The 18587-nt window shown below is 46.7% G+C and overlaps 1 pseudogene; it reads left to right on the forward strand.

Moving 5' to 3' along the window:
- The first annotated feature begins 1395 nt into the window (after positions 1-1395).
- LOC102122376 (heterogeneous nuclear ribonucleoprotein A1-like) lies at positions 1396-4182 on the forward strand (annotated as a pseudogene).
- The last annotated feature ends 14405 nt before the right edge of the window (positions 4183-18587 follow it).

Below are 18587 nucleotides of genomic sequence, written 5' to 3' on the forward strand. Positions count from 1 at the left end.
CTCCTGTAATCCCAGCACTTTGGGAGGCCAAGGTGGGTGGATCACGAGGTCAGAAGTTCGAGACCAGCCTGGCCAACATGATGAAACCTTGTCTCTACTAAAAATACAAAAATTAGCCAGGCATGGTGGTGCTTGCCTGTAATCCCAGCTACTCGGGAGGCTGAGGCAGAGAATCACTTGAACCCAGGAGACGGAGATTGCAGTGAGCCAAGATCACGCCACTGCACTCCAACCCGGGCGACAGAGCAAGACCTTATCTCGAATATATATATATGTGTGTGTGTGTGTGTGTATATATATATATATAATCTTAATCTCTTTGCACTTCAGTTTTGTTATCTTTAAAATGGAGATGGTACTAGTATCTATTTCAGAGGTTTTATTGGTGAGGGCTAACTAACATACTACAGGTCATGTACTCAGCCAAGGGTCTGGCTCACTGTATCCTTTTAAAGTGTTAGTGATGACTGGACACGGTGGCTCACACCTGTAATCCCAGCACTATAGGAGGCCGAGGCGGGTGGATCACGAGGTCAGGAGTTCAAGACCAGCCTGACCAACATGGTGAAACCCCGTCTTTACTAAAAATACAAAAAAAATTAGCCAGGCTTGGTGGCAGGCACCTGTAATCCCAGCTACTTGGGAGGCTGAGGCAAGGAGAATCGCTTGAACCTGGGAGGCATAGGTTGCAGTGGGCTGAGATTGCGCCCCTGCACTCCAGCCCAGGTGACAGTGTGAAACTCTGTCTCAAAAAAAATTTTTTTTTTAATGTTTGAAAAAGCGTTAGTGATTTTTATCACCAAATCATTTTACCATGGGTAAGTCACATAACTGGTCCAACCTCAGTGTGCTCATCTGTAAAAGGACAGAGTAGGACCAAATTACTGTGACTCTAAGGCTATTCTAGCTCTCAAGGTTTTTTGTTATAGGATTCCATGATACTCTTGAAGACACATTTGCATGCCTATGTTTATAGCAGCACTATTCATAACAGCCAAGAAGTGATAACAACCCAAATTTCCATTGACAGATGAGTGGACAAACAAAATGTGGTATATACATGCAATGGAATACTTAAAAAAAGACATCCTGTCTCATGCTACACATAGATGAAACTGAAGGACATTATGCTAAGTGAAATAAACCACTCACAAAAACACAAATAGTACATGATTCCACTTATACGAGGTCCTTAAGTTAGTCAAAATCAAAAAGACAAAATGTAGAGACAGAAAGCAGACAGTCTTCATTCAAAGCAAACAAACCAATAAGACGGCTTACCAGGGGCTGGGGAGAGGGTGGGGAAGAGGAGTTGTTTAAGGGGTTCAGCTTCAGTTTTGCAAGATGAAAAAGTTCTGGAGATTAGTTGCACAACAATGTAAATATACCTAAGCCTACTGAACTGTGCACTTAAAAATGGTTAAGATGGGCTGGGCGCAGTGGCTCACGCCTGTAATCCCAGCACTTTGGGAGGCCAAGGCGGGTGGATCACGAGGTCAGGAGATTGAGACCATCCTGGCTAACACGGTGAAACCACTATCTACTAAAAATATAAAAAGTTGCCTGGGCGTAGTGGCGGGAGCCCGTAGTCCCTGCTACTCTGGAGGCTGAGGCTGGAGAATGGCGTGAACCCGGGAGACAGAGGTTGCAGTGAGCCGAGATCCCGCCACTGCACTGCAGCCTAGACGACAGAGCAAGACTGCATCTCAAAACAAAACAAAACAAAACAAAACAAAACAAACAAACAAAAAGGTTAAGATGGTAAATTTTATGTTGTTTTTTTTTTTATCACAATAAAAAAGATTCTGTCCGGGCGCGGTGGCTCACGCCTGTAATCCCAGCACTTTGGGAGACTGAGGCAGGCGGATCACAAGGTCAGGAGTTCGAAACCAGCCTGACCAACATGGTGAAACTTCATCTCTACTAAAAATACAAACAACAACAACAAAAATAGCCAGGTGTGGTGGCGTGCACCTGTAATCCCAGCTACTTGGGAGGCTGAGGCAGGAGAATCTCTTGAACCCAGGAGGCAGAGGTTGCAGTGAGCCGAGATCGTGCCATTGCACTCCACCATTGGTGACAGAGGAAGATTCTGTCTCAAAAAAAAAAAAAAAATTCCATCACAAATTTCTCTCTTTTATTTTTTGGAAGAGTCAGGATCTCACTGAGTTGCTCAGGCTGCTCTCGAACTCCTGGTCTCACTGGAGTGAGCCTCCCAAAGCACTGGGATTACAGGCATAAGCCACCGTACCCAGCCACGACAATTATCCTTTTTAAGTCAATGTTTAACTCACTTAAACAATTCTGAAGGGTCATATAGAATAAGAGATCTACATTTCAGAATACGGGAACATAGGGGAAGGTGTAAAGCAGCTTCAGCGGAATATACCTGAGAAGTGATTTTTCTGGAATATTTTAATAAAAGTTCCTTAGCTAGGTAAGGTGTCGTGCACCTGTAGCTAGTTGAGAGGCGGAGGCAGGAGGATGACTTGAGCCCAGGAGTTCAAGTCTGTAGTAAGCTATGGTTGCACTTGTGAATAACCACTGCACTCCAGTCTGGGCAGCATAGCAAGTCACCATCTCTTAAAAAAGAAAAATTTGGCCTGGCACAGTGGCTCACGCCTGTAATCCCAGCACTTTGGGAGGCTAAGGCGGGTGGATCACCTGAGGTTGGGAGTTCAAGACCAGGCTGACCAATATGGAGAAACCCCGTCTCTACTAAAAATACAAAATTAGCCAGGCGTGGTGGTGCATGCCTGTAATCCCAGCTACTCAGGAGGCTGAGGCAAGAGAATCGCTTGAACACAGGAGGCAGAGATTGTGGTGAGCCGAGATCATGGCCATTGCACTCCAGCCTGGGCAATAAGAGTGAAACCCTGCCCCCCCACCAAAAAAATTTTATCTTTCTGCCCGTGGACCCCGCCGAAGAAGCGTCATTAAAGCCTCTCTTCTCCCTGCCGTCATGTCTAAGTCAGAGTCCCCTAAAGAGCCCGAACAGCTGAGGGAGCTCCTCCTTGGAGGGTTGAGCTTTGAAACAACCAGTGAGAGCGTGAGGAGCTGTTTTGAGCAACGGGGAACGCTCCCGGACTGCGTGGTCATGAGAGATCCAAACACCAAGCGCTCCAGGGCCTTTGGGTTTGTCACATAGGCCACTGTGGAGGAGGTGGATGCAGCCACGAATGCGAGGCCATGCAAGGTGGACGGAAGAGCTGTGGAACCAAAGAGAGCTGTCTCAAGAGAAGATTCTCAAAGAGCAGGTGCCCACTTAACTGTGAAAAAGACGTTTGTTGGTGGCATTGAAGAAGACACTGAGGAACATCCCTTCAGAGATTATTTGGAACAGTGTGGGGAACTGGAAGTGATCGAAATCACGACTGACCGAGGCAGTGGCAAGGAAAAGGGGCTTCACCTTTATAACCTTTGATGACTATGACTCCGTGGATAAGACTGTCATTCAGAAATGCCATCCTGTGAATGTCCACAACTGTGAAGTTAGGAAGCCCTGTCAAAGCAAAAGACGGCGAGTGCTTCATCCAGCCAAAAAGTCGAAGTAGTTCTGGAAACTTTGGTGGTGGTCATGGAGGTGGTTTTGGTGGGAATGACAACTTTGGTGGTGAAGGAAACTTCAGTGGTTGTGGTGGATTTGGTGGCAGCTGTGGTGGTGGTGGATCTGGTGGCAGCGGGGATGGTTATAATGGCTTTGGTAATGATGGAAACAATTTTGGAGGAGGTGGGAGCTACAATGATTTTGGCAATTACAACAATCAGTCTTCAAATTTTGGACCCATGAAGGGAGGAAACTTGGGCGGCAGAAGCTCTGGCCCCTATTGTGGTGAAGGCCAATACTTTGCCAAACCATGAAACCAAGAAAAATTGTACTCTTCAGGTGGCTATGGCGGTTCCAGTAGCAGCAGTTAGCTGTGGCTGTGGCAGAATATTTTAATAAGGAAACAAAGCTTAGCAGGAGAGAAGTGACAGGGAAGCTACAGGTTACAACAGATTCGTGAACTCAGCCAAGCACAGTGGTGGCAGGGCCTCGCTGCTACAAAGAAGACGTGTTTTAGACAAATACTCATGTGTATGGGCAAAAAACTTGAGGACTGTGTTTGTGACTAATTGTATAACAGGTTATTTTAGTTTCTGTTCTGTGTAAAGTGTAAAGCGTTCCAACAAAGGGTTTTAATGTAGCTGTTTTTTTTTGCACCCATGCTGCTGATTGCTAAATGTAAGTCTGATTGCGATGTTGAATAAATGTCTTTTTTTTAATGTGCAAATAAAAAATTTCCTTAAATGCCTACAGAATATAGAAAACAACTTTTCAACTTTTCAGGTATTAACCTGATATAACTGGCCATTCGTTTTTATTGCAGAGAACTTCTCCACATCTGCTTCTACCATGAATTAACCATCACAAATCATATGTTCCATTGGTCATAATGGCTGGTCACAAAAATCGTAATAGTTTTACATGAGGTGAGACTTTTCAGCTTACAAATACTGCCACAAACCTGAAAGAGAGTAAATATTGACATCTCATTTTACAGTTGAGAAAACTCAGGGCTGAGAGATTTGCCTCATAAAACTCACAGGCCACCTCTATGCTCTGAACCCAAATCTTCAGATTCCTGTTCACTGCAGCATCATTCACAAAAGCCAAAAGGTGAAAGCAACCCACGTGTCCACCAAGGAATGAATTATTACACAAAATGCGGTGCATCCACACAGTGGAATATTATAGAGCCTTAAAAAGGAAGGAAATCAGCCACGTGCAGTGGCTCGTCCCTGTAATCCCAGGATTTTGGGAGGCTGAGGTGGGTGGATCACTAGGTCAGAAGTTTGAGACATGCCTGGCCAACATGGTGAAACCCCATCTCTACTAAAAATACAAAAATTAGCTGGGTGTGGTGGCAGGTGTCTGTAATCCCAGTTACTGAGGAGGCTGAGGCAGGTGAATAATTTGAACCCAAGACATGGATGTTGCAGTGAGCCAAGATCGCACCATTGCACACTCCAGCCTGGGTGATAGGGCGAGGCTCTGTTTAAAAAAAAAAAAAAAAAGGAAATCGTCGGGCATGGTAGCTCACACCTGTAATCCCAGCACTTTGGGAGGCTGAGGTGGGTGGATCACCTGAGGTCAGGATTAGCCTGACCTACAAGGCCTAACCCTATCTCTACTGAAAATACAAAAATTAGCCAGGCATGGTGGCAGGTGTCTGTAATCCCAGCTACTTGAAAGGCTGAGGCAGGAGAATCGCTTGAACTCGGGAGGTGGAGGTTGCAGTGAGCCGAGATCGAGTCACTGCACTCCAGCCTGGACGACAGAGTGACTCCGTCTCAAAAAAAAAAAAAAAAAAAAAAAAAAAAAAAAATCCCATTACAGGCTACAGCGTGGATGAACCTCCAGGCCGTGATGCTGAGTGAAATAAGCCAGTCACAAAAGTACCAACACTGTGTGATTCCACTCAATGCCGCAGGTAGAGCAGGCGAATTCACAGACGCAGAAGCGGAAGTGTGGTCCGGCCTGCCGGGTGGGAACCGGGCGTTAGCGTCGAACACGTGGCAGTGGCAGCGCAGGCAGATGGAGCGTTCTAGAGGTGGGCGGTGGCCATGGCCACACAGCGATGTGAATGCTTTCAGTGTCACTGAACTGTGCACTTAACAATGGGTGAGATGGTATTTTACGTTATGTCCTTTTCACCACAATCTGAAATAAAACAAAGAGCTCCCCAGGGGCCCCGGCTGTGCGGTCACAGCGCCCGCTCCCGGGCCGGGCCGCTGTTACCAGGAGCCTGCGGTGCGGCGGGCTCGGTGCCCGGAGCCCCGGCAGGTGTCGCCCTTTCTGTGGACCGCTAACCCCGGGGCATTTCGCCGGTCCCGGCTGCCCCGGCACGGCCCGGCCCGTCAGGAGCTGCAGACCGCCAGGTCCCACCGCAAGAGCACGGGGTGCACGAGCCTCCCGGGGGCCGGAGCCTCGCAGAGGACTCCCGGTCTCTTCGCACCTTCTCCGACTGCACTTGCAGCCAGATCTTCCCTCCCCTCCTCTCCCCTCCTCCCCTCCCCCCTCCCCCTCCCCTCCCCCTCCCCTCCCCCTCCCCTCCCCCTCCCCTCCCCCTCCCCTCCCTCCCCTCCCTCCCCTCCCCCTCCCCCTCCCCTCCCCCCTCTCTCCTCCTCTCCCCTCCCCCCTCCCCTCCCCTCCCCTCCCTCCCCTCCCCTCCCTCCCCTCCCCTCCCTCCCCTCCCTTTGGTCTTGTGGGAAGGCAGTTTTCCGGAGTCCTCCCTGTCTCTCCACCGCTTCTCCTTCCCCCGGGGGTTCCTCTCCAGCCACTAGCACGTGCTGAGCCCGCATCCTCCAGGCTGGTTCTCACGGTGGGTGCCTGGGTGAAGAAAGTATTTCCCCTTTCTCAACAAAAGTAGTACAAAAGATGTCAAATCCAGGATGTTGTGGTTCAAATTTCGAATCTGCCACTTAGTTCTCTATTCGGCAAAATCCTATTATTATCAGTGTTTATTTTACGAGGTTTTGAGGATCCTGTTAGAGGGCTCGGCATTCTCAGTTCAGTTCTGCAAATGTTTAATGAACACCTAATATAGGACTGGCACTATCCAAGCAGAGATGTCCTCTCTCCCTTCCTCTGCTCCTTCATTAAATATATTTTGTACACCTGCTGAGTGCCAGACACTGTACTGTGTACTGGGGATACCCGCGAAGAAGGCGGACGTGCTTCCTTCTGCCCGGGACTCACCGCAGAGGAAAGCATTTAGAAAACTGTAGTACAATAGTCTCAAAGGTATGATGGAGAAGTGGAGGAAGCTGCTGCTGGAGCACCCAGGAGAGGACGCGATCCAGACTGGGGAGGTCATGGAAGGCAGCCCAGCGGAAGTGATGCCTATCTGAGACCTACTATCAGGCAGGAGAGGCCAGAGAAGGGGCACACATGGTGTGGGGTATGTCGCCATATGGCTGGAGCTTCATAGTGCCTGAAGGAGATTTGAGGCTGGAGACACAGGCAGGGCCCAGGTAGCCAAGGGCCCTGTAAGTCTTATTAAAGAAACTGGGCAAGATTAACCAAAGTTGGTATCTGTTGCTTGCAACTAAAGAACTCAACCAGACTGAAATGGAATCATAGAATCATATGTTTTGAGTCTGGCAAGGAACTCCAGAGACAACCTGATTTGGAGACCAGCCTCTGGGCAGTTAAGGATTATCAGTCCTCTCTTATAAGTGGGGTGGATCACTCAGGTTAGGAAACAGAAGTAACCCAGCAGTGTCACAGTGAATATGTGCTGGAGTGAAAACACCCAAACCTCCTGTCTCGCGGGGTGGCGGGCGCATTCCCACCACCTCTGTGTTTATCCCCCGTGGCTTCTAGTATAATTCCTCGCTTTGAGAGGGAATCATTTTAGTAGAGATAATGATACCCAATTTAAGCATGTCAGTTAAAAACAGTAAGAGAAGGAAAAAGCTACATTAGCTGGTAAGAGAGTGAAGGTGCCAAATAGTATTTCTTCCAGTATTCAGACCAACTCCTTTAGGTTTTAACAACCTCCTCTGTTAAATATACTTTTTTTTTTTTTTTTTTTTGAGATGGAGTCTCGCTCTTTTGCCCAGGCTGGAGTGCAGTGGAGCAATCTCGACTCACTGCTACTTCAGCCTCCCGAGCATCTGGGATTACATGTTCCTGCCACCATGCCCGGCTAATTTTTGTATTTTTAGTAAAGATGGGATTTCACCATCTTGGCCGTGCTGGTCTCAAACTCCTGACCTTGTGATCCACCTGCCTCGGCCTCCCAAAGTGCTGGGATTACAGGCAAGAGCCACCGCGCCGGGCCAGTTCTATTCTTTCTTAACTTCCCTTTTCCTCGAAATAATCCTCCCCTTACCCAACTGACAACTGACTTTTCTCTCTTTTTTTTATTTTTATTTTTTTTAAGATGGAGACTTGCTCTGTCGTCCAGGCTGGAGTACAGTGGCATGATCTCGGCTCACTGCAACCTCTGCCTTCGGGGTTCAAGCAACTCTCCTGCCTCAGCCTCCCAAGTAGCTGGGATTACAGGTGCCCACCGTTATGCCCGGCTAATTTTTGTATTTTTGGTAGAGATGGAGTTTTGCACATTGGCCAGGCTGGTCTCGAACTCCTGACCTCAGGTGATCCACCTGCGTTGGCCTCCCACAACTGTCTCTTTTCTTATGTTGAACAAAATAAAGTTTCCCTGAGTTCCCTGAGCGGCTAGGGCTCCATCAAGGAATGAAGCGTCCTGAATGGATCCTTCTAGAAAAGGCTGGGGGTGGGAGCCACCTGGTGGCCAAAGCTGTGCAGACCACAGCTGTGTAATGAGGCAAGTTGGTTTAAAAAAGGAACAGGCTACAGAGCTGAAGTATTTGTCAAAGTAATAAAAACGTTTAAATGAGTCATTTGGTTTATAGCAACTCCTAGGAAACACTTTTCCAAACAATTTAGTCTGTTGAGCGCATACAGTACTGGTTTCTGCTAGAGTATTGTTCGTATAATTGAGAAACTTGCAACTTAGACTTGAGCAGTGGTTCTCCAAGTGTGGTCTTGTGGACTTCAGGGGCACCACGAAGTCTCCCTTTTCAATCGTATAATGGGGGACGCTGGACTTTCTCCATCTACTTCAAACAAAACATCGTAACAGGTCAAATGTGGAAGCAGAAATAAAAGTTCCATCATCTGCGACCGGATGCGATGGCTCATGCCTGTAATCTCAGCACTTTGGGAGGCTGAGGTGGGCGGATCACTGGAGGTCAGTAGTTCAAGAGCAGCCTGACCAACATGGTGAAACCCTGTCTCTATGAAAAATGCAAAAAATTAGCCGAGCGTGGTGGCGCCCGCCTATAAATCCCAGCTACTCGGAAGGCTGAGGCATGAGAATCGCATGAACCCGGGAAGCAGAGGTCGCACCACTGCACTCCAGCCTGGGCGACAGAGCAAGACAATGTCTAAAAAAAAAAAAGAAAAAAAAAAAAAAAGAATTCCAGTATCTGCTATTAAACCAGATATTCAAGAGATTTGCAAAATGTAAACCAATGCCACAGATGCCACTAACTTTTATTTTGGGAAATATAGTTATTTTGCACAAAACACATTATTTGTGTTAACATGTAATCGGTTTATAATGGCCATTTTTCCATGTATAAATATTCTTTAATTTTCTCCGTTTTAATTTTTAATATGATGAATACTGATAGATATAGATATAGATATATAGATATACCTCCTTTCTGCCCCTTCATTTCACACACATGAATTTGTCTGAAGTTCTCAATAATTTTTAAGAGTGTACAGGGATCCTAAGCTCAAAAAGTTCTAGAACCACCGGACTAGAGCAGTGTGTCAGCCAGACATTCAAAATGGTACAGAATTTGACATTCCCCTGGAGGGGTTGCTGTGCGGTGACTTGGATCGGGGGCACTTGCAGATGTGTTTCCATCAACTTCTGTATTGAAGGCCCAGTTATCTCTACTTACCTCTTAAGTACCACTCCAAATCTTTGGACACCCTTGGACGCTTGTTCCACCCTGCTGCCACTGCAGAGACCAGCTGTCTGTGGACCTTGCCAGCTCCATGTGGCATTCCAAACGGCACCCACCTCACAGGACCCCTGACCCCTACACTTGAGAAACCCAAAGTAAGTCAGAGAAAAGTAAGTGCAGCGAAATTGAAGCCTGTGGGGCAAATCTTCGACCCATGAGCTTAGGAGCAAACAGATACGTTTTTTTCCTCTCCTGCCTGACACAGTGTGCTGAGATCCAGGCCCCTCCAGAAACAGTCCCAGAAGCCCAAACAATCAGTTGCTCTAGATACCCAGTGGTGACCAGCTCCTCATCCCAAAACTCTGGAACTCTGTAAGTTAAGGCTATGCATAGTTTACCATTTCACCGTATTCTCAACATCTACGAACTATAAACAGCCTTCAAAGAATAGTAGTAGCATTTTCATTAACACTTATTTTGTGCCTAATCGGGCTCTATGTCATAAGAATTAAAGTAGTAGCTTCTAAAATCTCAGTCTCCTGAAAACGAAGCTTTAGAATTGTTTCCTAAAATAATATTATTTTCTCTTACCTATTACCATTATTAAAAATATTAATACTCGGCCAGGCGTGATGGCTCACACCTGTAATCCCAGCACTTTGGGAGGCCGAGGCCGGTGGATCCTGAGGTCAGGAGTTCAAGACCGGCCTGGCCAAGATGGTGAAGCCCTATCTCTACTAAAAATACAAAAAATTAGCTGGGCGTGGTGGTGGGCGCCTGTAATCCCAGCTACTTAGGACGCTGAGACAGAGAACTGCTTGAACCTGGGAGGTGGAGCTTGCAGTGAGCCAAGATTGCGCCACTGCATTCCAGCCTGGGCAACAGAGCCAGATTCTGTCTCAGAAAAAAAAGAAAAGTAATACTCTGATTCTAGAAAGGTTACACTGAAATAGACACTCTCATGTTGCTGATAAAAATGGTTATAACTTTTCTGGAACACAATTTTTTGTGTTTTTTTTTGTTTGGTTTTGTTTTTTGAGATGGAGTCTCCCTCTGTTGCCTAGGCTAGAGTGCAGTGGTGAGAGCTCTGCTTACTGCAACCTCTGCCTCCCAGGTTCAAGTGATTCTCCTGCCTCAGCCTCCTGAGTAGCTGGGATTACAGGCGTGCGCCACTATGCCCAGCTAATTTTTTGTGTTTTTAGTAGAGACAGGGTTTCACCATGTTGGCCAGGCTGGTCTTGAACTCCTGACTTCAAGTGATCCACCCACCTCGGCCTCCCAAAGTACTGGGATTACAGATGTGAGCCACTGCACCTGGCTGGAACATAATTTGGCAACAATTTCTACAGAAACAATTTAAATGTAATCAATAAAAATTCCATATTCAAAAAGTTTTTAATAAAAAGCAAAATTATCACTATATAATGTTAAGTAAAGGTGAAGAATACAAACTGTATGATCTCAATTTTTTGTAGCAAGGAAAAGAAAAAAATAAATATATCAAAAATTTTACATGTCTGAAAGGAAATATGGCAAAGTGTTAAAAAATGGCGGTCTCTTCTAGGTGATACAATTTTGGGTGACTTTTTCCTTCCTGATTTTTGTTTGTTTGTTTGTTTGTTTGTTTTGAGACTGAGTCTCACTCTGTCGCTAGGCTGGAGTGCAGTGGCATTCACCACCATGCCCAGCTAATTTTTTGTATTTTTAGTAGAGACAGGGTTTCACCATGTTGACCAGGATGGTCTCGATCTCTTGACCTCATGATCCGCCCACCTCAGCCTCCGAAAGTGTTGGGATTATAGGCGTGAGCCACCGCACCCTGCCTTTTCTTCCTAATTTTAAACATCTTCTATATATTTCCAAATTTTCTACAGTGAAAGTGTGATATTTTACGTCATGATTATAAGAAGGCAAAAATGGGTGAGGCTGTAGGATTTCGAAGGTCACTTGCAGCTCTAAAATTCCTTAACTTATCAGTAGGGTTTGTTTGTTTTTTTGACTTTCCACTGATAGTAACAGAAGAGTATATTACACGTTTCCTAATAGCAATGTTATGGCATGTCATTGCCTGAGATTCCTAAATCTTGTGCAAGATTTCAACATTATCTGTAGAACTTAAGTGCTAGACTGTGATCTTTTATGAAGTTTTTGAGTGTTGCCACCAGACTGAATGTTAAGATGAAAATGCCGGGAGAGGGTAATAGTCTTACTTGTAAATGTGCATTTCTACATTTAGAGTAGTATAACACATTAGTTAGTGCTTCATCATTCAAGACACATTTAAATTTTACTACATTATAATAACATTCTTAAGAATTTCCTTAAGACAAGGAGATAAGCTTAGTTATTGCAAAGCAAGAATCTGCTCAAACAGTAAACAAACAGGTATAAACAAGTGCATTTGAGTGTGTGGCCACATGCCTGTCACTCCCAAATTCTTGTCCTTTGTTTCCAGCTGGGGAGAAGGTAAACAGAAATGGGGAATGGGGAGTCTCAGCTCCTGGCCTCCAGCCTGCTCAAGCAAAGGGGTAGGAGATCATCCCCCAGCTTGCCAGGGATCTTTTGGGGATTTACCTGGCCCTGGGTCACATGCACTAGTTGGCCTGCGATAGATCTCAGTCTCCCAGCCAGTCGGTGGCAGATCAGGCACTCCTGTCTTTGAGTCACTGTGGAAGGAACTAGCCTGGGCAGCTCTTCACAGGGGCTCTTGCTCACATCAAAGCTGGACAGTCAGCCCCTGGTGAGCTTCAGATTCAAAGACCCCCTCTGTCCCCCATCCTTGACTGTTGCGCCTCACAGTGGTGTCACTCTTTCTTCTTAATCAAGGATGTGGGGTCCCTTTGGGGACAAGCATCCTGGATCAGGACCCAGGCTTTTGGTGACCCAGTCCAATGATTCCTGACTCGTCGCCTTCTGTCCATAGGCTTGCATTCATCCATGAGAAAGTGCCATTTGCTTCTTCTTTCCGAACTAAACTTTAGACAACTCCTGAAAACCAGAACCCAATCTTGGCACTATCACCCACTGCCCACAAAGGGTTCCTCTCTACCCCTGAGCAAGGACAGCTTGGTCGGGAGGCATGCCCCTTGTTTACGGTGGATTGTTACTTTTCATGCAGGGAAAATAATAAAACAAAACATTAGTGTTTTCATATAAAAACACGTTGAACAGTCATCTCCTGTAAGAGAATCCTGGAGCCCCAGACACACCTAGAAACAGAAGTCTGTGCAAAAACACACTGTGTGGATTTATGGAAATGCACACGATGTGAAAAGTACCTAACGGATGTGTATAAAAATTAGATTTTTTTTTCTTTGAGACAGAGTCTCGCTCTGTTGCCTAGGCTGGAGTGAGTACAGTGGGGCGATCTCGACTCACTGCAGCCTCCGCCTTGCGGGTTCAAACGATTCTCTTTTCTCAGCCTCCTGAGTAGCTGGGACTACAGGCACACGCCACCATGCCGGGCTAATTTTTGTATTTTTAGTAGAGACAGGGTTTCACCACATTGGTGAGGCTGGTCTCCAACTCCTGACCTTGTGATCCACCCGTCTCAGCCTCCCAAAGTGTTGGGATTACAGGCGTGAGCCACTGTGCCCAGCTAAAAATTAGATTTTTTTTTTTTTTTTTTTTAGACAGAGTCTCACTTTGTCACCCAGGCTGGAGTGCAGTGGCACAATCTCGGCTCACTGCAACATCCACCTCCTGGGTTCAAGTGATTCTTGTGCCTCAGCCTCCTGAGTAGCTGGGATTACAGGCACACACCACCACGCCCGGCTAATTTTTTGTATTTTTAGTAGAGAGGTGGTTTCGCCATGTTGCCCAGGCTGTTCTCGAACTCCCGAGCTCAGGCAATCTGCTTGCCTTGGCCTCTCAAAGTGCTAGGATTTGCCTGGCCCAAAAATCAGATTTTTAAACACTTAATAAGTTAACTTTTTCTGATTGTAAAGGCAGTACACATTTTTAAAATAGAAAATGTCCATCCTGGCTAACACGGTGAAACCCCGTCTCTACTAAAAAATACAAAAAAACTAGCCGGGCGAGGTGGCGGGCGCCTGTAGTCCCAGCTACTCGGGAGGCTGAGGCAGGAGAATGGCGTGAACCCGGGAGGCGGAGCTTGCAGGGAGCTGAGATAGCGCCACCGCACTCCAGCCTGGGCGATAGAGTGAGACTCCGTCTCAAAAATAAATAAATAAATAAAAAATAAAAAAAAAATAAAATAGAAAATGTATCAGAAAATACAGAAAAAATATAAAACCGTCTTCTAGTGTTTTTCTGTGGCTACTAAAAAAACAGAATTGGGGGCCGGGCGTGGTGGCTCAAGCCTGTAATCCCAGCACTTTGGGAGGCCGAGACGGGCGGATCACGAGGTCAGGAGTTCGAGACCATCCTGACTAACACGGTGAAACCCCGTCTCTACTAAAAAATACAAAAAACTAGCCGGGCGAGGTGGCGGGCGCCTGTAGTCCCGGCTACTCGGGAGGCTGAGGCAGGAGAATGGCGTAAAAACCCGGGAGGCAGAGCTTGCAGTGAGCTGAGATCCGGCCACTGCACTCCAGCCTGGGCGACACAGCGAGACTCCGTCTCAAAAAAAAAAAAAAAAAAAAAAAAAAAACAGAATTGGGATGATTTTGTATGGTGTTATGTTTTACTTTCTTCCTTCCCTCATGTATTGATCACTTCACTTACTTACAAGTTCCTAATATGTGCCAGAGATGGTGCTGGCTACTGGGATAACAATAATAAATCAAAACAATAATACAAAAATTACAGCTTACATTTATGGAGTGCTTACTGTATGCCAGGAACCGTGCTAAGACTTTTTTTATTTTTTGAGATGGAGTTTCACTCGTCGCTCAGGCTGGAGTGCAATGGTGCGATCTCGGCTCATTGCAATCTTTCTCTCTCCGGTAGCTAGGATTATAGGCGCACACCACCATGCCCAGCTAATTTTTGTATTTTAGTAGAGATGCGGTTTCACCATGTTGGCCAGGCTGGTCTCAAACCCCTGACCTCAGGTGATCCACCCACCTCGGCCTCCCAAAGTGTTGGGATTTACAGGCATGAGCCACCATGCCCGGCCCAAGACTTTTTATTCAACACCTCATTTTATCCCTTATGCACTGAATGCCATATTGGTTTCTTTTTTTTTTTTTTCCTCTCTCTTACTCAAAGCATTGTTATTAAATCAATGATGAGGCTTACTTTCAACATTATTGCAAGTCATTTCTTTGCAATAACAGGTTACATGATCGTAGTTGAAACAAAAACAGAGATACTAAAACAATAAGAGAGCAGCAGAAATATTCTGATGCAAATGTATTTGATGATTTTATTTCCTTCACTCTGGAATATACCACAGAATGTACTATTATTGATGTGCTTGCCTATGCCTAATCCAGAATATAATTATCCTGAACACTACATGGTATTTTAGTCTAGAAAGTACTGTAGCTTGTCTGAGTTCTAAATCAAACCAGGAAACAGCAGAGGGAGCTGGTGCTGTGTTTTTGCAAGTGAGATGTGTGCTCATTTCAAGGGTCCATAAAATTTTTTGGCATGCTGTTTCCATGGAGAGGAAAGTAGGTGTTTTTTTCTTTTTCTTTTTTTTTGTTTTGTTTTAATCAAGCCACCTGCAAACTGCAATGTGCTCTTTTAGTGATTTCTTTTTATATCTATGTTTTCCAGGAAGGTGCTGTTGAGCCTACGCAGTCACTTAGAAACAAGAAATATTTGAGAAATTTCTATGAAGTCAAATATGCATTATGTCTCCCACTCTCCAAAATATAACAAAACAGCTAAACACCCTGGAATGGAATGGCTTACTCTGTTCTTGAACCATATGAGCGCCTACTATTTGTTGATTCCACGTTAAACCAACAAAAAGATATTGAGCTGGCTTATGTTCAATGTATGTATTGAACACTATTTTGCACATATCAAATGTTTGAAACTGAAGCTTGAAAAGTCAGTAAACTCCACGAGGGGTCTCTACATAAATTTTTTTTCTTTTTTTTTTTTCTTTTTTGAGACGGAGTGTCACTCTGTCGCCCAGGCTGGAGTTCAGTGGTGCAATCCTGGCTCACTGCAAACTCCGCCTCCCAGGTTCACGCCATTCTACTGCCTCAGCCTCCCGAGTAGCTGGGACTACAGGCACCCACCACCACACCCAGCTAATTTTTTGTATTTTTAGTAGAGATGGGATTTCACCGTGTTAGCCAGGATGGTCTTGATCTCCTGACCTAGTGATCCGCCCGCCTCGGCCTCCCAAAGTGCAAGGAGTACAGGTATGAGCCACCACGCCTGGCCCGGTCTCTACGTAAATTGATCACACGTTTTTGTAGAATAACAGTATAAACAATAGTATAAAGCATATAGGATTATCTAATTCGGTTATGTTCTATAGGTCATTATTATTTACATCCATCAAACTTGAAATTTGTACCATTTACCTTCCAGATTTAGAAGACTTCTGAACTTTGGAGAATGATTTTTTTTTTTTTTTTTTTTTTTGAGATGGAGTCTTGCTCTGTCGCCCAGGCTAGAGTGCAGTGGCCGGATCTCAGCTCACTGCAAGCTCCACCTCCCGGGTTTACGCCATTCTCCTGCCTCAACCTCCCGAGTAGCTGGGATTACAGGCACGCACCACCATGCCTGGCTAAATTTTGTGTTTAATAGAGATGGGGCTTTCATTGGCCAGGCTGGTCTTGAACTCCTGACCTTAAGTGATATGCCCGCCTTGGCCTCCCAAAGTGCCGGGATTACAGGCGTGAGCCACTGCGCCCAGCTTGTTTTTTTTTGATTTTAGAGACAGGGTCTCACTTTGTGGTCAGGGCTGGAGTGCAGTGGCACAATCACAGCTCACTGCAGCCTCTATCTCCCTGGCTCAAGTGATCCTCCCACCTCAGCCTCCTGAGTCACTGGTACCATAGGCATGCGCCATCACACTTGGCTAATTTTTTTATTTTTATTTTTTTGTAGAGATAGGGTCTCGCTACATTGCTCAGGCTGGTCTCGAACTCCTGGGCTGGAGCAGTCGTCCTGCCTTAGCCTTGCAAAGTGCTGGGATTACAGGTGAGAGCCACCACACCCAACACTCCTCTCCTCCCCTCCCATTCCCCTGCCCTCCCCTTCCCTTCCTTTTTCTTTTTTTTTGAGATGGGGTCTCTCTCAGTTGCCCAGGCTGCAGTGCAGTGGCACGATCTCGACTCACTGCAACCTCCAGCTCCCAGGTTCAAGCGATTCTCCTGCCTCAGCCTCCTGAGTAGCTGGGATTACAGTCACATGCCACCTCGCCCGGCTCATTTTTAGTAGAGACAGGTTTTCGCCGTGTTGGCCAGGCTGGTCTTGAATTCCTGCCCTCAGGTGATCTGCCTGCCTTGGCCTCCCAAAGTGTTGGGATTACAGGCGTGAGCCACTGCACCCGGCCTTCTCTTTTTTTTTTGAAACAGAGTTTCGCTCTTGTTACCCAGGCTGAAGTGCAGTGGTGCGATCTTGGCTCACCGCAACCTCCGCCTCCCCAGTTCAAGTGATTCTCTTGCCTCAGCTTCCCAAGTATCTGGGATTACAGGCATGTGCCACCACACCCGGCTAATTTTTTTTTTTTTTTTTTTAAGTAGAGATGCGGTTTCTCCATGTTGGTCAGGCTGGTCTCAAACTCCTGATCTCAAGTGATCTGCCCACCTCGGCCTCCCAAAGTGCTGGGATTACAGGCGCAACCCACCGCACCCGGCCCTCTTAAAACATTTGTAGTTGCAACGTTCAAATGTAATTGCACATAATAAATACTTTGGAACCCAAGGCCCAATCTGAAGCATTGTAAGCCTCAAACATTTACTGTCACAAACTGTTTATCTACATATTTGCAGAATATCATTGATCTTTGGTAATTACTCTTTGCAGCAACCAGAACCATTTTGTAATTTTCTTATAGATTGCTATACTTGGTCAAATATTTACTGAGTGCCTATTATATGTCAGGCCCTATGATAACCACTTAGTTACTAAAAAGGACCATTAACTGCATTTTGGCTTACTTTAACCTTCAGTAATAAAATAAAACTTACTTAGTTTCTCAAGTAATACAAACCTTGTTAATTCATTTTCTCTACTTCAAATTGCAGAGACTTCAAGTACAAGAAACAACATATTTTTCAATGGAGCTAATAATGCACTTCTCTGTGGCCGGGCGCAGTGGTTCATGACTGTAATCCCAGCATTTTGGGAGGTCGAGGCGGTGGATCGCCTGAGGTCAGGAGTTCAAGACCAGCCTGGCCAACATGGTGAAACCTCATCTCTACTAAAAACATAAAAATTAGTCAGGTGTAGTGGTGAAAACCTGTAATCCCAGCTACTCTGAGGCAGGAGAATCGCTTGAACCCGGGAGGCGGAGGTTGCAGTGAGCCGAGATCGGGTCATTGCACTCCATCCTGGGCGACAGAGTGAGACCCTGTCTCAAAAAAAAAAAAAAAAAAAAAGAAAGAAAAGAAAAAAGAAAAAACGAAGCTTTCTATCCTGGAATGTTCTCCCATGACAAGAAGGAACGGAGAAGCAGGAGACAGAGATACTTTGAAAGGGGGTGCGCTCTCAGGAGGGGAAGGCGGGAAGACCGATTCCAAGTTTAGGAAATCCTGCAAGGCGCTGGAGCGTGGAAGGGCAAGGAGGAGCCAGGGGAGGCGGTGTGCAGGGCTGAGCACGGAGGGAGAGGGCTGGCGTTCGGGATCTGCGGGTCCCCGGGCGGGCTGTACTAGGGCAGTGGGGAGAGGGCCGGGGGACGCCGAGGCCGGAGCGCCGGACAACACGCATGCGCGGCGCTGGGAGCTTAGCGGTGAGCGCGGCTGCAGCCGTCTGGGCAGACAGCCCCGGCCTAGCCCGGCGCCGGCTGCGGCCGCCCCCGCCCCAGCGCGGCAGCCGGGCTCACGCTAGTCCCCTCCCCACCGCCCGGAACCCGGCAGCCCGGCCAGACCCGCCGAGGCCGCGACGCCGGCGTCGACGGCGGCTGCGACGGCCTTGGGAGCGCGTGAGGCTCCGGGGTCGCGGCGGCGATTGGCCGGCCGCGGCGCCCGCTCCCAGAATGCAGCGCATGGCGCGTCATTGAA

This window comes from Macaca fascicularis, chromosome 17, assembly GCF_037993035.2.
Source record: "Macaca fascicularis isolate 582-1 chromosome 17, T2T-MFA8v1.1".
NCBI classification, from domain to species: Eukaryota; Metazoa; Chordata; class Mammalia; order Primates; family Cercopithecidae; genus Macaca; species Macaca fascicularis.